This window comes from Hemitrygon akajei, chromosome 15 (assembly GCF_048418815.1).
Source record: "Hemitrygon akajei chromosome 15, sHemAka1.3, whole genome shotgun sequence".
Lineage (NCBI taxonomy): Eukaryota > Metazoa > Chordata > Chondrichthyes > Myliobatiformes > Dasyatidae > Hemitrygon > Hemitrygon akajei.
Genome location: NC_133138.1, coordinates 6,586,328 through 6,601,164, shown reverse-complemented (window position 1 = coordinate 6,601,164; position 14,837 = coordinate 6,586,328). Strand labels below are relative to the sequence as shown.

General features: G+C 45.5%; 1 protein-coding gene across 1 annotated transcript in view; it reads right to left on the bottom strand.

Annotated features, from left to right (window-relative positions):
- The window catches only part of LOC140739131 (myozenin-2-like), a 50,561-nt gene extending 38,163 nt beyond the window's left edge, over positions 1-12,398 (bottom strand). Inside the window, exon 1 of the mRNA XM_073067104.1 lies at positions 12,168-12,398. The gene's annotated coding sequence lies outside the window, so the exon portion shown is untranslated. The remainder of the gene's footprint in view (positions 1-12,167) is intronic.
- Between the last annotated feature and the right edge of the window lie 2,439 nt (positions 12,399-14,837).

The window sequence follows — 14,837 nt, the reverse complement described above, 5'->3', positions numbered from 1 at the left end:
GTCCTTTCTTAAGCTCCTTCCTGGCTACCCTATATTTCTCAGGAGCCCTTCCTGCTTCCTGCTTCTTATATCTAACATAAGCTTCCTTCTAAACACAAAGTACACTGCAGATGCTGTGGTCAAATCAACACATACAAATAAGCTGGATGAACTCAGCAGGTCGGGCAGCATTTGCTGAAATGAGCAGTCAACGTTTCGGGCCAAGACCCTTCGTCAGGACTGAAGAAGGTGGGGGGAAGGTGGAAAACCAATCAGAGGAAAGATCAAGGGGTGGGGGAGGGAAAGCAGGGAGGGGATAGGCAGGAGAGGTGAAGAAGGAATCTAAGGGTAAAGCACTATGGGTAGTAGAAGAAGGCAAAATTATGAGAGAGGTTCAACTCAACTTCAACTCTGCTTCACATTCCCATTCAGATATGTCCATACATGGCCTCCTCTACTGCCATGATGAGGCCAAACTCAGGCTGGAGGAGCAACACCTCATATACCATCTGGGTAGTCTCCAGCCCCTTGGCATGAACATTGAATTCTCCAACTTCCGGTAATTCCCTCCCTCTCCCTTCCCCCATCTCAGTTTCACTCTGTCTCCTCTTCCAACTGCCCATCACCTCTGTCATGGTTCTGCCTTCTTCTACTACCCATAGTGCTTTCCCCTTACATTCCTTCTTCACCTCTCCGGCCTGCTTCCCCTCCCCCACCCCTTGATCTTTCCTCTGATTGGTTTTCCACCCTCCCCCCACCTTCTTTATTGGGCCCCTGCCCCCTCCTTCTTCAGTCCTGATGAAGGGTCTCGGTCCAAAACGTTGACTGCTCATTTCAATGGATGCTGCCCAACCTACTGAGTTCATCCAGCTTGTTTGTATATGCTTCCTTCTTACTCTTGACAAGTTACCTCACGTATTTCGTCAGCCACGGTTCCCTTTTCCTACCATTTTTTCCTTGTCTCAGTGGGACAAACATATCCTGAACCCAGCACAAGTGGTCCCTAAACTTCCTCCATATTACTTCTGTGCTTTCACCCTTGAACATCTGTTTCCAATTTACTTTTGCTAGTTCCTGCCTCATCCCTTCATAGTTGGCCCTTCCCCAGTTAAGCACTTTCCCATTTTGTCTGTTTTTATCCTTTTCTATAGCTATGCTGAAGCTAAGGGAGTTGTGGTCGCTCTCACCAAAATGCTCCCCCACCAAGAGGTCTGTCACCTGACCAGGTTCATTACCCAGAACTAGATCCAGTATGGACTCTCCTCTCGTCGGTTGGTCCACTTACTGTGTCAGGAATCCTTCTTCAACACACCTGACAAATTCAGCCCCATCTATCCCCCTTGCACTCAGGAGATGCCAGTCAATATTCTCCTCCCTCCCCCCACCTTCTTGTTCTAGCTTCTTCCCTTCCTTTCCGGTCCTGATGAAGATTCTCGGCCTGATAATGCCGACTGTTTATTCCTCTCCATGGACGCTGCCTGACCTACTGAGTTCCTCCAGCATTTTGTGAAAGTTGCTGCTGGTCAGCAGATACTTGACGGGTGAAGGGCCTGTTTCTGTGTTGTCTGACTCTCTGATCCTCCAGCTCTAAGATTGGAGTAGAGTGGCGTAGCTGGCTGCAGTTACTCGTACCGTCCCTGTAAGGCTGATCACATTCCCCCACGTAAGCACTAAGTAAATTGGGAAATGGAAGGCGGGGGATAAATCAGTCCTGTCAGTCATCATTGTCGCCACGGCTGGCACGGAATATTTATCTTCTCAGCTTTACGGTCTCAAATAGAATGGAACTCGAGGGACTGCGGTGGGGAGGAGATCGAGAGCCTAGTCACAGCCACCTTCCCTCAAGGTCAGCAACACAAAGGAGCTCCTCATTGACTTTGGGAGGGGGGAGGCGGTTCATATATGGGATACACTCAGTGGCCAGTTTATTGTGTACCCCCTTACCTAACAAAATGGCCACTGACTGTATGCTCATTATGAGGAGTATAGTAGGGTAAATGCAAGCAGAAATTCTCCATAAAGGTTGAGTGAGCATACAACTAGAGGTTAAGGGTGAAGGGTGAAATATTTAGGGGGAACCTGAGAGGGAACAACTTCACTCAGAGGGTGGTGAGAGTGTGGAACAAGCTGCCAGTAGAAGTGGTGGATGCGAGCTCGATTTCAGTGTTTAAGTGAAATTTGGAAGGCAGGTAGATGGGAAGGGTATGGGGGTGGGGCTGTGGTCCCAGTGCAGATTGATGGGACCAGGCAGTTTAAATAGTTCAGCATTGCCTGGAAGGGCTGAATAGCATGTTTCTGTGCTGTGGCTTTCTATGACTTTGTGATTCTGTGGTCTTCTGCTTCTGTAGCCCATCCACTTCAAGTTTCAACATGTGCATTCTGAGATGCTCTTCTGGGCAGCACTGTTGTAACGTGTGGTTATTTGAGTTACTGTCACCTTCCTGTCAGCTTGAACCAGTCTGGCCATTCTCCTCTGACCTCTCTCATTAACGAGATGCTTTCCCCCACAGAACTGCCGCTCACTGGATTTTTAAAAATGTTTTCTGCACTATTCTCTGTAAACTCTAGGAACTGTTATACACGTAAATTCCAGGAGATCAGCAGATTCTGAGATACTCAAACCACCCTGTCTGGCACCAACAATCACTCCACAGTCAGAGTCACTCAGATCACATTTCTTCAGCCTTCTGATGTTTATCTAACTCTTGACCATGTCTGCATGCTTTTATGCATTGAGTTGCTGCCACGTGATTGGCTGACTGGACATTTGCATTAACGAGCAGGAGTACAGGTGTGCCTGTAACATGGTGTTGAGGATGAGGGGTTGTTCTCCTCAGATTAAGCTTATGATTAAAGTGTCACATCTCCATTGAAACATCAAAACACACAGTGAAATGAGTCGTTTGCATCCACAACCAACACAGCCCGAGGGTTATGTTGGGGCAGCCTGCAAATGTTGCCACATTCTTGGCAACATGGCATGTCAACCACTCACCAACCCAACCCGCATGTCTTTGAAATGTGGGAGGAAACTGGAGCACCTGGAGGAAACCCAAGTGGTCATGGGGAGAACATTCAATCTCTTACATACAGTGGCATAAATTAACCCCGATCGTTGGGGTTGTAATATTGGTGGTTGCCTATTGTGTCTAATGATGACAGGAGCCCTGCGCAGGAGAGCTTTTAAAGTAGTGCATTGGGGCACTCAGATGTCCAGGTACAGTGGTACAAGTCATCCTCACAAATGGGTCCTCCTTGGTTGCAGTGGACGACAGTGAGTTCTTCTGTGCCTCATCATTGTCTTCGCTCTCCGAGCAACACTGCAGTATGGCATCCCTGGCCATCGGATGTCACTGTGGCTCTCATCTGCCCTGTCAGCCGGAGCTATGGAGACATGTCCCTATCTCACTGGGGTATGAGGCCCACTGGCTACCCTCTCCTGGTTTAGCCCGCCTGTCAAAGTGGTGTACCGGGATGTGGCCACAGTTGCATGCAAACAGCTACTTGGAACCACAAATGAGCATTGAATGTCCTGTGAGTTCCCAAAGGTGAGTGAGCTGCCCCAGACTGGACACGACAAGCCCCTTCACCAGAGGTGCCACCCCTCCCTAACACCCCAACTGTAAAGCATTATGCTAACTGCTGCACTGTGTGTGCTAGCCAGAACTTCAAGGCCCTAGTAGTGACATCAACAAACATGTGGAACCAAGCAATCTCATGGCCAATAAAGGTCATCAATGTCTCTACTTCCTCAGGAGGCCAAAAGAATTCGGTATGACCCCTCAACCCTTGTCAATTTTTATCGATGGACTATCGAAAGCACCCTATCTGGATACAACACACAGAAGATGATGGAAAAACTCAGTGGATCAGGCAGTATCTACGGAGAGAAACGAACAGATGACATCTCAGGTCGAGACCCTTCATCAGGACACGCTTCAGTAGTGATCTTTCAAGAATAACTAGATTCTGACATGATTCCAGGGGACTGGGAAATTACAAATATCATTCCACCCTTTAAGAAGGGAGAGAGGCAGAAGTAAGTAAATTACAGGTCAGTTGGCCTGAGTGGTCGAGCAGATGTTGGAGTCCATTATTAAGGATAAGGTTTCACAGCACTTGAAGGCACATGGTAAAATAGGCTGAAGTCAGCATGGTTTTCTTAAGGAGAAATCTTGCCTGACAAAACTGTTGGAATACTTTAAGGAAAATAAGACAGGATGGACAAAAGGAAATTAGTGAATGTGGTTTACTTGGATTTTCAGAAGACCTTTGACAAGCTGCCACACATGAGGCTGCTTCACAAAATAAGAGCCCATGGTATTATAGGAAAGATACTGGCATGGATAGAGCAGTGGCTGATTGGCAGAAGGCAAAGAGAGGGAATAAAGGCGACCAATTCTGGCTGGCTGCTGGTGACTAGTGGTGAGGGGAAGAGGTGTAGCGAAGGCTGGCGGGTGACAGGTGGACCCAAGTGAGAGTGGGAATGGTGTAAAAAACTAGGAGGTTATAAATGCACATGAACAAGAGCGGAAGAAGTTGGAATTTGATAGGAGAGGATAGTGGAATAAAGGGAGGGAGATGGGGAGAGGATCCAGTGGGAGAAACATGAGGGTGATGAGGAGATTAAGAGGGCAGAGGGGGAAAGAAAGGAGGTGATGGGAGTTGGTGGGATAAGGGGAAAAATGGGGCAGAGCAGCATGGTTACCTGAAGTTAGAAAAATCGATGTCAGGTTGGAGACCCACATGTCTTTGGGTTATGGGAGGAGACCTGACCAACTGGGGGAAAGCATGCATTCACAGGGAGAACATGCAAACTCCACACAGACAGTGGTAGTGGTCAGGATCAAGCTGGGGACTCGGGGATCTACACACTGTGCCATCTTGCTGTCCTTGTCATGTCAGAGGAGACATGGCACTTGGTATGTCAACTGAAGACGGAACTTTGGCTGAGAAACCAGGGCTCTTCTAGGGGCCCCATCAGAGTGAATGCACACAGGTATTTCCACAGGATTCCCATTCACTGTGTAAAAAATCTTCTCTGACTTTCCTCCAACATCTTAGAAATATGTTCCTCATTATTAGCCATTGATGGGAAAAAGTCTCTGGCTGTCAACTCGATCTGTACCTCTTATCATCTTGTACACCTCTATCAAGTCGCCTCTCATCCTCCTTCACTACAAAAAGAAAAGCCCTAGCCCACTCAACCATAAGACATGCTCTCTAATCCAGGCAGAATCCCGATAAATCTCCTCTGCACCCTCTCTAATCCAGGCAGCATCCTGGTGAATCTCCTCTGCACCCTCTCTAATCCAGGCAGCATCCTGGTAAATCTCCTCTGCACCCTCTCTAATCCAGGCAGAATCCCGATAAATCTCCTCTGCACCCTCTCTAATCCAGGCAGCATCCTGGTAAATCTCCTCTGCACCCTCTCTAATCCAAGCAGCATCCTGGTAAATCTCCTCTGCACCCTCTCTAATACAGGTAGCATCCTGGTGAATCTCCTCTGCACCCTCTCTAATCCAGGCAGCATCCTGGTAAATCTCCTCTGCACCCTCTCTAATCCAGGCAGAATCCCGATAAATCTCATCTGCACCCTCTCTAAAGCTTCCACATCCTTCCTATAATGAGGTGACCAGAACTGAACTCACTTACTCCAAGTCTGGTGTAACAAGGGTTTTATAGAGATGCAAAGAGGAATAGTTAACCCAAACATGGACAATTCCTTTCCACCCAGAAAAGCTGCTTGACCCACTGAGTAGATTGTTTGATGCCCCAGACACCAGCATCTGCAGCCTCTTGTGTTGTCTGCATTTAAAGAGGTCCCGTTTGCCACTCAGAGAGTTGTGGGTTTATGGAATGACCTGCCAGAAGAAGTGATATACATGTTGGAAAAGAGTGTAAAATTGTTATATTTTTAACTTTTCCTATGCTCGCTAGTATTTTTATATAATGTTTATATATTTAAAAGTTCAGTGAAACTTTTGGTAATTGCAATATAACTGATTCATAGAGTCATTGAATTCAATAGGACAGAAACAGCCCATCTAGTTAGTGCCAAACCATTAACCTGCCTGGTTCCAACAACCTGTACTTGGACCTTAGCCGTCCATACCCTTCCCATCCGAGTATCTATCCTCATTTCTCTTAAATGTTGAAATCAAACCCACATCCACTACCTCCACTGGCAGCTCGTTCCACACTCTCACCACCCTCTGAGTGAAGATGTTCCCCCTCATGTTCATTTTAAACATTTCACCTTTCACCCTTAACCCATGACCTCTAGATCTAGTCTCTCCAAACCACAAGGGAAAAAGTCTACCCTATCTATACCCCTCATAATTTTGTATACCTCTATCAAATCTCTCCTCATTTTCCTACGCTCCCGGGAATGAAGTCCTAACCTATTCAACCTTTCCCTTTAACCCAGGTCCTGAAGCCCTGGCAACACCCTTGTAAGTTTTCTCTGTACTCTTTCAATCTTATTGACATCTTTTCTGTAAGTAGGTGACCAGAATTGCACAGTCTTTGCTTTTTATTCTGATAGGAACATACAGTACAAACTCTGTATTCTCAATATTTCACTTTTGAAGGTCTCCCACTCACACCTTCGCCAGAAGATAACTTATACCAATCCACACTTGCCAGATCCTTTCTGATGCCGTCAAAATTGGCCTTTCTCCAAGTTAGAATCTCAAATGGAGGCCCTGACCTATCCTTTTCCATAATTACTTTGAAACTAATGACATTATGATCACCAGGTGCAAGGAGTTCCCCTTTCCAAACTTCTGTCACCTGTCCTGTCTCATTCCCCAATAGGAGATCCAGTTTCACTCTCTCTCTAGTTGGGACTTCTATATCCTGCCGAAGGGTTTCAGCCCGATATGTCGACTGTACTTTTTTTGCTGAGATTCTGCCTGGCCTGCTGAGTTCCTCCAGCATTTCCGGCATCTGCAGATTTTCTCTAGTATGTGCTGATTGAGGAAACTTTCCTGACCACATTTGACAAACTCTTTTCCATCCAGCCCTTTTACAGAGTGGGAGTCCAAGTCACTATGTGGAAAGTTAAAATCACCTACTATCACAAAGTGTTTCACTGTATTTTAATACTTAATACTTTATTGTCACCAAACAATTGATACTAGAGCGTACAATCATCAGAGTGATATTTGTTTCTGTGCTTCGTGCTCCCTGAAGTACAAGTCGAAGTAAATATAATAAAAATTTAAATTATAAATCATAATTAGAAAATAGAAAAGGGAAAGTACGGTAGTGCAAGTCAGGTCTGGATATTTGAAAGGTACGGCCCAGATCCGGGTCAGGATCTGTTCAGCAGTCTTATCACAGTTGGAAAGAAGCTGTTCCCAAATCTGGCCCTATGAATCTTCAAGCTCCTGAACCTTCTCCCGGAGGGAAGAGGGACAAAAAGTGTGTTGGCTGGGTGGGTCTTGTCCTTGATTATCCTGGCAGCACTGCTCCGACAGCGTGTGGTGTAAAGTGAGTCCAAGGATGGAAGATTGGTTTGTGTGATGTGCTGGGCTATGTTCACAATCTTCTGCAGCTTCTTCCTGTCTTGGACAGGACGACTTCCATACCAGGTTGTGATGCACCCCAGAAGAATGCTTTCTACAGTGCATCTATAAAAATTCTGATACATGTGACAGATTCTTGACCTCACAATCTACCTCATTATGATCTTGCACTTTATTGTCTGCCTGCACTGCACTTTCTCTGTAACTGTGACACTTTATTCTGCATTCTGTTATTGTTTTACTTTGTTCTATCTCAATGCGCTGTGTAATGATCAGGTCCCAGTTTGTGACGCTTGTTCAAACCATTGGACCCACACTTCCGAGGACGAGAGAGTGGAACTGGCCCAGTGCAAAGCTTTTCCACTTCAAAAACTCTCCTGCATAGTTCTGTCATCACTGGGTACGTTGAACAACCAACAATTTTTCGATGAGTTCCTCTGCGGCAGGTGTCACATCATTGAATCTGGCTATTAATTGTTATCACTGGAATGTCTGTCTAATCTGAATGAGCTTTCTAGTATGGGATCACCATTACTTCTTTGTTCCTATATCACAGTGTAGATATGCAGACATCCCACCTCTCTTGGGACTTCCGGGAGCCTCCCGCATATTGATAGCGGCACCCTGACGCCCACAAATTATGTACCGTATCCTGGAAATCGATTTTTTTGAGAGCGAGTGAGCAAGAGGGAGGGGGAGTGAGAGGGAGAGGGGAGAGGGAGGGAGGGGGGGAGAGGAGAGGGGAGAGTGGAGAGGGGAGGGGGAAGGGGAAGGGGGAAGGGGAGAGGGGGTGGAGGGGGAGGGAGAGGGAGAATCCTGCATCCTGATTGGTCTCTCTTTGTGCTAAGTAGACCTATCAGTTTTCTCTGCGGGTGGGCTTTACAGTCAACCTCTCTCTCTCTTTCATTGTCCATCGGTTCAGTTTAGTGTCCTGCAGCACCATGGCAGAGTGTTCCAAAAGAATAAAATATAAAACATACTTCACCCCAGACGTGGCACTGGAACCTGAATGTTCAGAGGATCTGTACAAGTTCATCCGGACAGGAAAAAGGCTGTACAGTATTTTGATTGACGAAAGCAACAATATCATGTGTGAGAAGGAATGTGCCATTTTATCCAGGTACTATAATGAAACACAGGATAAGGTAACAGTTGGATTTGTAGACATGCCAGTGTGCAATGATGCCAAATCTGAAAACATATTCAACCGCATTGCATCATCCATGCATGACAAAGGCCTTGATTGGTCTAATTGTGTAGGATTTAGCAGTGACAACTGCAATGTGATGATTGGCAAAAACAACTCTGTCTTATCAAGCACAGGCTCCTCACATTTACAGCGTTGGCAGTCCATCATCTGGTCAACATTTGTGCCAACACTGCTGCTAAGGAGCTGTCAGTGTCACCTGAGGAACTGCTCATTAACATCTACTACTACTCTGAGAAAAGTTCCAAACGAAGAGAGGACCTAAAACAGTTTCAGGAGTTCTGCAGTGTTGCCCAGCAGAGAGTACAAAAGCATTGTCCTGTACGCTGGCTTTCTTTAGGAAAAGGTTTGGACCATCTGCTCCACCGATGGCCAGCCTTTATTTCATAGTTTGAGTCCAAGAGTGAGAATCAGAAGTCATCTCATATTCAGAAGAGGCTGGAAGACCCTCAAATGAAAATATACACACGCTTTCTCCATCATGTCACACAATGTTTTGACAAATTCAATTTGATTTTTCTAAATAAGGCACCTATCCTCTTCAAGTTGGATCAGAGTGTAGCAGAGCTCCTGCGTGACATAGCAAGCAGATTTATTGAGCCAAAGGTATTGAGAGAACAGAACGTTCAGGGGATCGATGTGAGCAACCCTGAAATTCACCGCCCAGATGAAGAGATTTTTACTGGGTACCTGGCAAGGAGGCAGTTGCTCAGCGAGGAAGCACAAGAGATCCCCCCTTACAAGACAAAGTGGTTCTTCAAAGATGCCAGAGTATTCTATGTCAGGTGCTTTTAAAAAATCTTGCAGAAGTTCCCAATGAGAAACCAAATCTTGAAAAATCTGTCAGTGGTCAATACAGAGTCAATGATGAGGTGAATCCAGAGCAGACTTTGACTTTGGCAGAGAGATTTCCAAATGTGATCAAGGCAGGTGCAAGAGAACAGCTCCACTTGGAAGTCCTGGATTATGTCTCAACTAACCTTGAAGGACTGGTGCCAAATGACAAAAGTTTGCCAGGTGATGAGTTCTGGGGGAAGCTGTCCAAAGTAAAATCTATGAGCACAGGGCAGTTGAGATTCAAAGAGCTCTGCCAGTTGATGAAGCTGCTTTTGGTGCTGCCAAATTCTAACTGTGATGCAGAAAGGGCATTCAGCATGGTGCGTCACATTAAGACAGAATTCAGAAGTTAGCTGTCTCACAAAACACTTATGAATCTGATGTCTTCAAAATTAACAAATTCATTGACAGACTGCTATGAGGTTGAGACTTCCGGCAAAATGCTCAAATCTGCCAAGCAAGCCACATCACAGTACAAGGAAAGTTTGCAAAAGAAATAGAAAGCTATTTGCATTAACATTTAGATATTAGCATTGAGACTGCCAACAAAATACTCAACAAGGAATATATATATGTATGTGTGTGTGTGTGTAAATAGTTTCAATATGTGATCAAATAAATTGTTGTGTTCTTTTATAATCAAATGTCAAATGTCCTATGTACATACACGGGGTGGGGGTGGATATGGGGTTGTGGGGGGCGGGGGTGGTGGTGCTACCTCCCTGAAATGAGTTTTTGCAGGGTGGGATGTCTGGATATATAGTAAATGAGGGTAAATGTAAGCAGGCTTTTTCCACGGAGGTTGACTGAGATTAGAACTAGAGGTCATGGGTTAAGAGTGAAAGGTGAAATGTTTAAGGGGAACGTGAGGGGGAGCTTCTTCACTCAGAGTGTGGAACAACTTGCAGAAGTGGTGGATCCAGGGTTGGTTTCAACATTTAAGAGAAATTTGGTTAGATACCTGGATGTGAAGGGTATGGAGAGCCATAGCGATGGGTCTGGTCAGTGGGACTAGGCAAAGTAATGGTTCAGCATAGACTAGATGGGCAAAAGGGCCTGTTTCTCTGATGGAGTGCTCTATGACTTTGTGACTCTATAACACTCATAAAAATGGTCATAACCAGCAAGGTTTATGCTTCATTCTTGACCTGAAGAACCTCTGCATTGCAAGGATCTCCAGATCTAACAGGCAGGTACAATAATGGGCTGCAAATACAGTATATATTCTAGAGATACAGCACAGTAATGCCCAAAGAGCCAATTAACCTTCTAACCCCACTTGCCTTTGGACTGTGAGAGGGAACTGGAGCAACTGACTTGTAGTTTCCTTTCTTCTGCCTCCCTCCCTCCCTTCTTGAAGAGTGGAGTGACATTTGCAATTTTCCAGTCCTCTGGAACCATTCCAGAATCCAGTGATTCCTGAAAGATCATTGCTAATGCCTATACAATCTCAAGAGCCACCTGTTTCAGAACCCCGGGGTGTAGTCCGTCTGGTCCAGGTGACCTTACCTACCTCCAGACTTTTCAGTTTCCCTAGAACCTTCTCCCTAGTAATAGCAACTGCACTCACTACTGCCCTCTGACACTCTCAAACTTATGGCACACTGCAAGTGTCTTCCACAGTGAAGACTGAAGCTATATATTTATTAAGTTCCTCCACCGTTTCTTTGGCCCTCGTTACTATCTCTCCAGCGTCATTTTCCCGCAGTCCGATATCTACTCTTGCCTCTTTTTTACTCTTTATATTTTTATAAACACTTCTGGCATCCTCTTTTATATTACTGGCTAGCTTACCTTCATCTTTCATCTTTTCTGTCCTTATGATTTTTTTAGTTGCCTTCTGTTGATCTTTAATGCTGTAACTTCCCACTAATGTTTGCTATGTTATATGCCCTTTCCTTTGCTTTTATGCTGTCTTCGACTTCCCTTGTCAGTCACGGTTACCTCATCCTCCCTTTTGAATATTTTTTCTTTCTTACATAGAGTGATAGAACACTGCAGCACAGAAACAGACCCTTCAGCCCATCTAGTTCATGGCAAACTATTAATCTGCCTAATTCCGTCAACCTGCACCTGGACCATACCCCTCCCATCAATGTACCTATCCAAATTTGTCTCGAATGCTAACACTGAATCCACATCCATCACTTGTGCTGGCAGCTCCCTCCACACTCTCAACAACCTCGGAGTGAAGAAGTTCCCCCTCATGCTCCCCTTAAACATTTCACCTTTCACCCGTAACCCATGACCTCTAGTTCTAGTCTCATCCAGCCTCAGTGGAAAAAATCTGCTTGCAATTGCCCTATCAATACCCCTCATAATTTTGTATACCTGTGTACCTGACAATAATAAACCAATTTCAATACCAGTGCATGAAGCCACTGCACAATCTTCACATCAGGAACAAAAGGCAGAGGAAGTAATTTTATTCTGTGAATTATTAACACAAACACAAAAATAGCAATATGTAACTAAAGGCAGTAATTCTCTGCCCTATCAAAAGTGTTCATCTCTTTCCTAGAAAAATTAATTGTTCTTTCCCCTGTGTTCCTCTGCTCCTCTAGATTCTGTGCAGCCTGGAGCAAAAGAGTTACAAGTTTTCCATCTCTTACCTGAGCTTCGGTCTTTGGTAAATCCCACTTTTTAACAACTTTCTTTACGTTGCCTTCTAACTTTCGTTCAGAAATCAGCCTGTTCCCACAGAGGCGGTGAAATGTGTGTGGGTCCTAATTGCCCTCTCTCAGACTCTCCCAGTCCCAGAAGCGGGTCTAATCAATTCCAAGTTCTTGTGCATCCTACATCAGTCATATATTTAGTTCAAGACATCTTTGTCGCCTCTCGCCTGCGATGTGAGCGTGCAGCTGTCTGGTGCTTTGAGTTAACAGAGAGTAAAGCTGACAGAGGGAAAAGGGCGGCTGAAGCCATTGCCTTAAAAACCTGAGAAGGATTAGCGAGGGCCCGTTACGTCACGAGTATGAATATACAAAATAAATCAATTACAGAGATAGGCTCAGTGGCCACTTCATAAGGTACTTCCTGTGCCAGTAAGAGTGTCTCTGCGTTGAAGCAAAGGTATAATTGTTCATCCTTTAGTTTTTTTTTACGATTGCCAAATACTGCTGGTGAAGTACGGCAGACCTACTCCAGGAGCCGGTTGCTCATCGCAGTGGAGCTGGACTCGCTGGGCCACCCGGGGAAGAAGGTGCCAGCGGCGAGGCGTGCCACCCCAACAAAAGGTGTGAGCGGTTGTCTGTTGTGATCGCAAAGCCCTGTTGGCCATTTCCAACGTACAATATTGTGAGTCTGATTCACTGATGTGTTGGCGAGACCGACGGCGGGGCCTCGGTTGTGGTGCGGACCGGCTCCTGTGCCATGGAGATGTCTGCCAGAGCTGCTGTGAGCCACTGGATTCTGCGCTGGGCGGGGGACAGGCCCCTCCCGTGTTTGCTGGTGGAAGACAAGCTGGACTGCTTCCATCTGCAGCTGCACTGGTGCAAGATGAGGAACTGCTGCGGGCTTCTTCTTGCAGAAACCTGGCTCCAGGCCAACATCCCATGCACCATCAATGTACAGGCCATGAAACTCAGGGGCTTGGGCTATTTTGTTATTTTTTAAATATGTTTTTGTAACTATGTCTTTCTGCTATAGGTGCTGTGTGCTGTGTGTACCTTCGCCCTGGAGGAACACTGCTTTTTTTGGCTGTATATATGTGTGTGGTTGAATGACAACGGAACTGGAATTTGTACCGAATAAAGTGACCATTGAGTGTATGTTTGTGGTCTTCTGCTGCTGTAGCCCATCCACTTCGAGGTTCGATGTCTTGTGCGTGGAGAGATGCTCTTCTTCACATCACTGTCGTATCGCATTGTTATTAAACGCCTTTATTCTGACTACCAAAGTGCAGAGCATTAGGGTGAGAGGGGAGAGAATTATTTCTGTTATTTATTTAGAGATGCAGTGCAGAACAGGCTCAACAATCCACCTATTTAACTGTAGCCTAATCATAGGACAGTTTACAATGACCAACTAACCTACATCTTTGGGACTGTGGGAGGAAACCAGAGCACCCGGAGGAAACCCGGGCAGTCATGAAAAGGACACACAAACTCCTTACAGACAGCATCAGAACTGAACTCCAAACTCCGACACCCAGAGCTGTAATAGTGTTGCAACAACTGCTACAGTACCATAGCACCCCAATAGAAACTGATGAAGAATTGTTCCATTGAACGAGTTGGGGTGTATGTGAAACGAGCTTCCATTGAGAGAGTGGGGTGTATGCGGAATGAGCTACCATTGAGAGCTATGATGTGGTGGCCATTACAGAGACTTGGATGGCTCAGGGACAGGAATGGTTACTTCAAGTGCCGGGTTTTAGATGTTTCAGAAAGGACAGAGAGGGGGGCAAAAGAGGTGGGAGCGTGGCACTGTTGATCAGAGACAGTGTCACGGCTGCAGAAAAGGTGGACGTCATGGAGGGATTGTCTACGGAGTCTCTGTGGCTGGAGGTTAGGAACAGGAAGGGGTCAATAACTTTACTGGGTGTTTTTTTTTATAGGCTGCCCAATAGTAACAGGGATATCGAGGAGCAGGTAGGGAGACAGATTCTGGAAATGTGTAATAACAGAGTTGTCATGATGGTAGATCTTAATTTCCCAAATATTGATTGGCATCTCTCTAGAGCAGGGGGTTTAGATGGGGTGGAGTTTGTTAGGTGTGTTCAGGAAGGTTCTTTGACACAATATGTAGATAAGCCTACAAGAGGAGAGGCTGTACTTGATTTGATATTGGGAAATGAACCTGGTCAGGTGTCAGGTCTCTCAGTGGGAGAGCATTTTGGAGATAGTGATCATAATTCTATCTCCTTTACAATAGCATTGGAGAGGGATAGGAACAGATAAGTTAGAAAAGTGTTTAATTGGAGTAAGGGGAATTATGAGGCTAACAGGCAGGAAATTGGAAGCATAAATTGGGAACAGATGTTCTCAGGGAAAAGTATGGAAGAAATGTGGCAAATGTTCAGAGATATTTGTATGGAGTTTTGCATAGGTACGTTCCAATGAGATAGGGAAGTTATGGTAGGGTACAGGAACCATGGTGTACAAAGGCTGTAATAAATCTGGTCAAGAAGAAAAGAAAAGCTTAATAAGGTTCAGAGAGCTAGGTAATGGTAGAGATCTAGAAGATTATAAGGCTAACAGGAAGGAGCTTAAGAAGGAAATTAGGGGAGCCAGAAGGGGCCATGAGAAGGCCTTGGCGGGCAGGATTAAGGAAAACCCCAA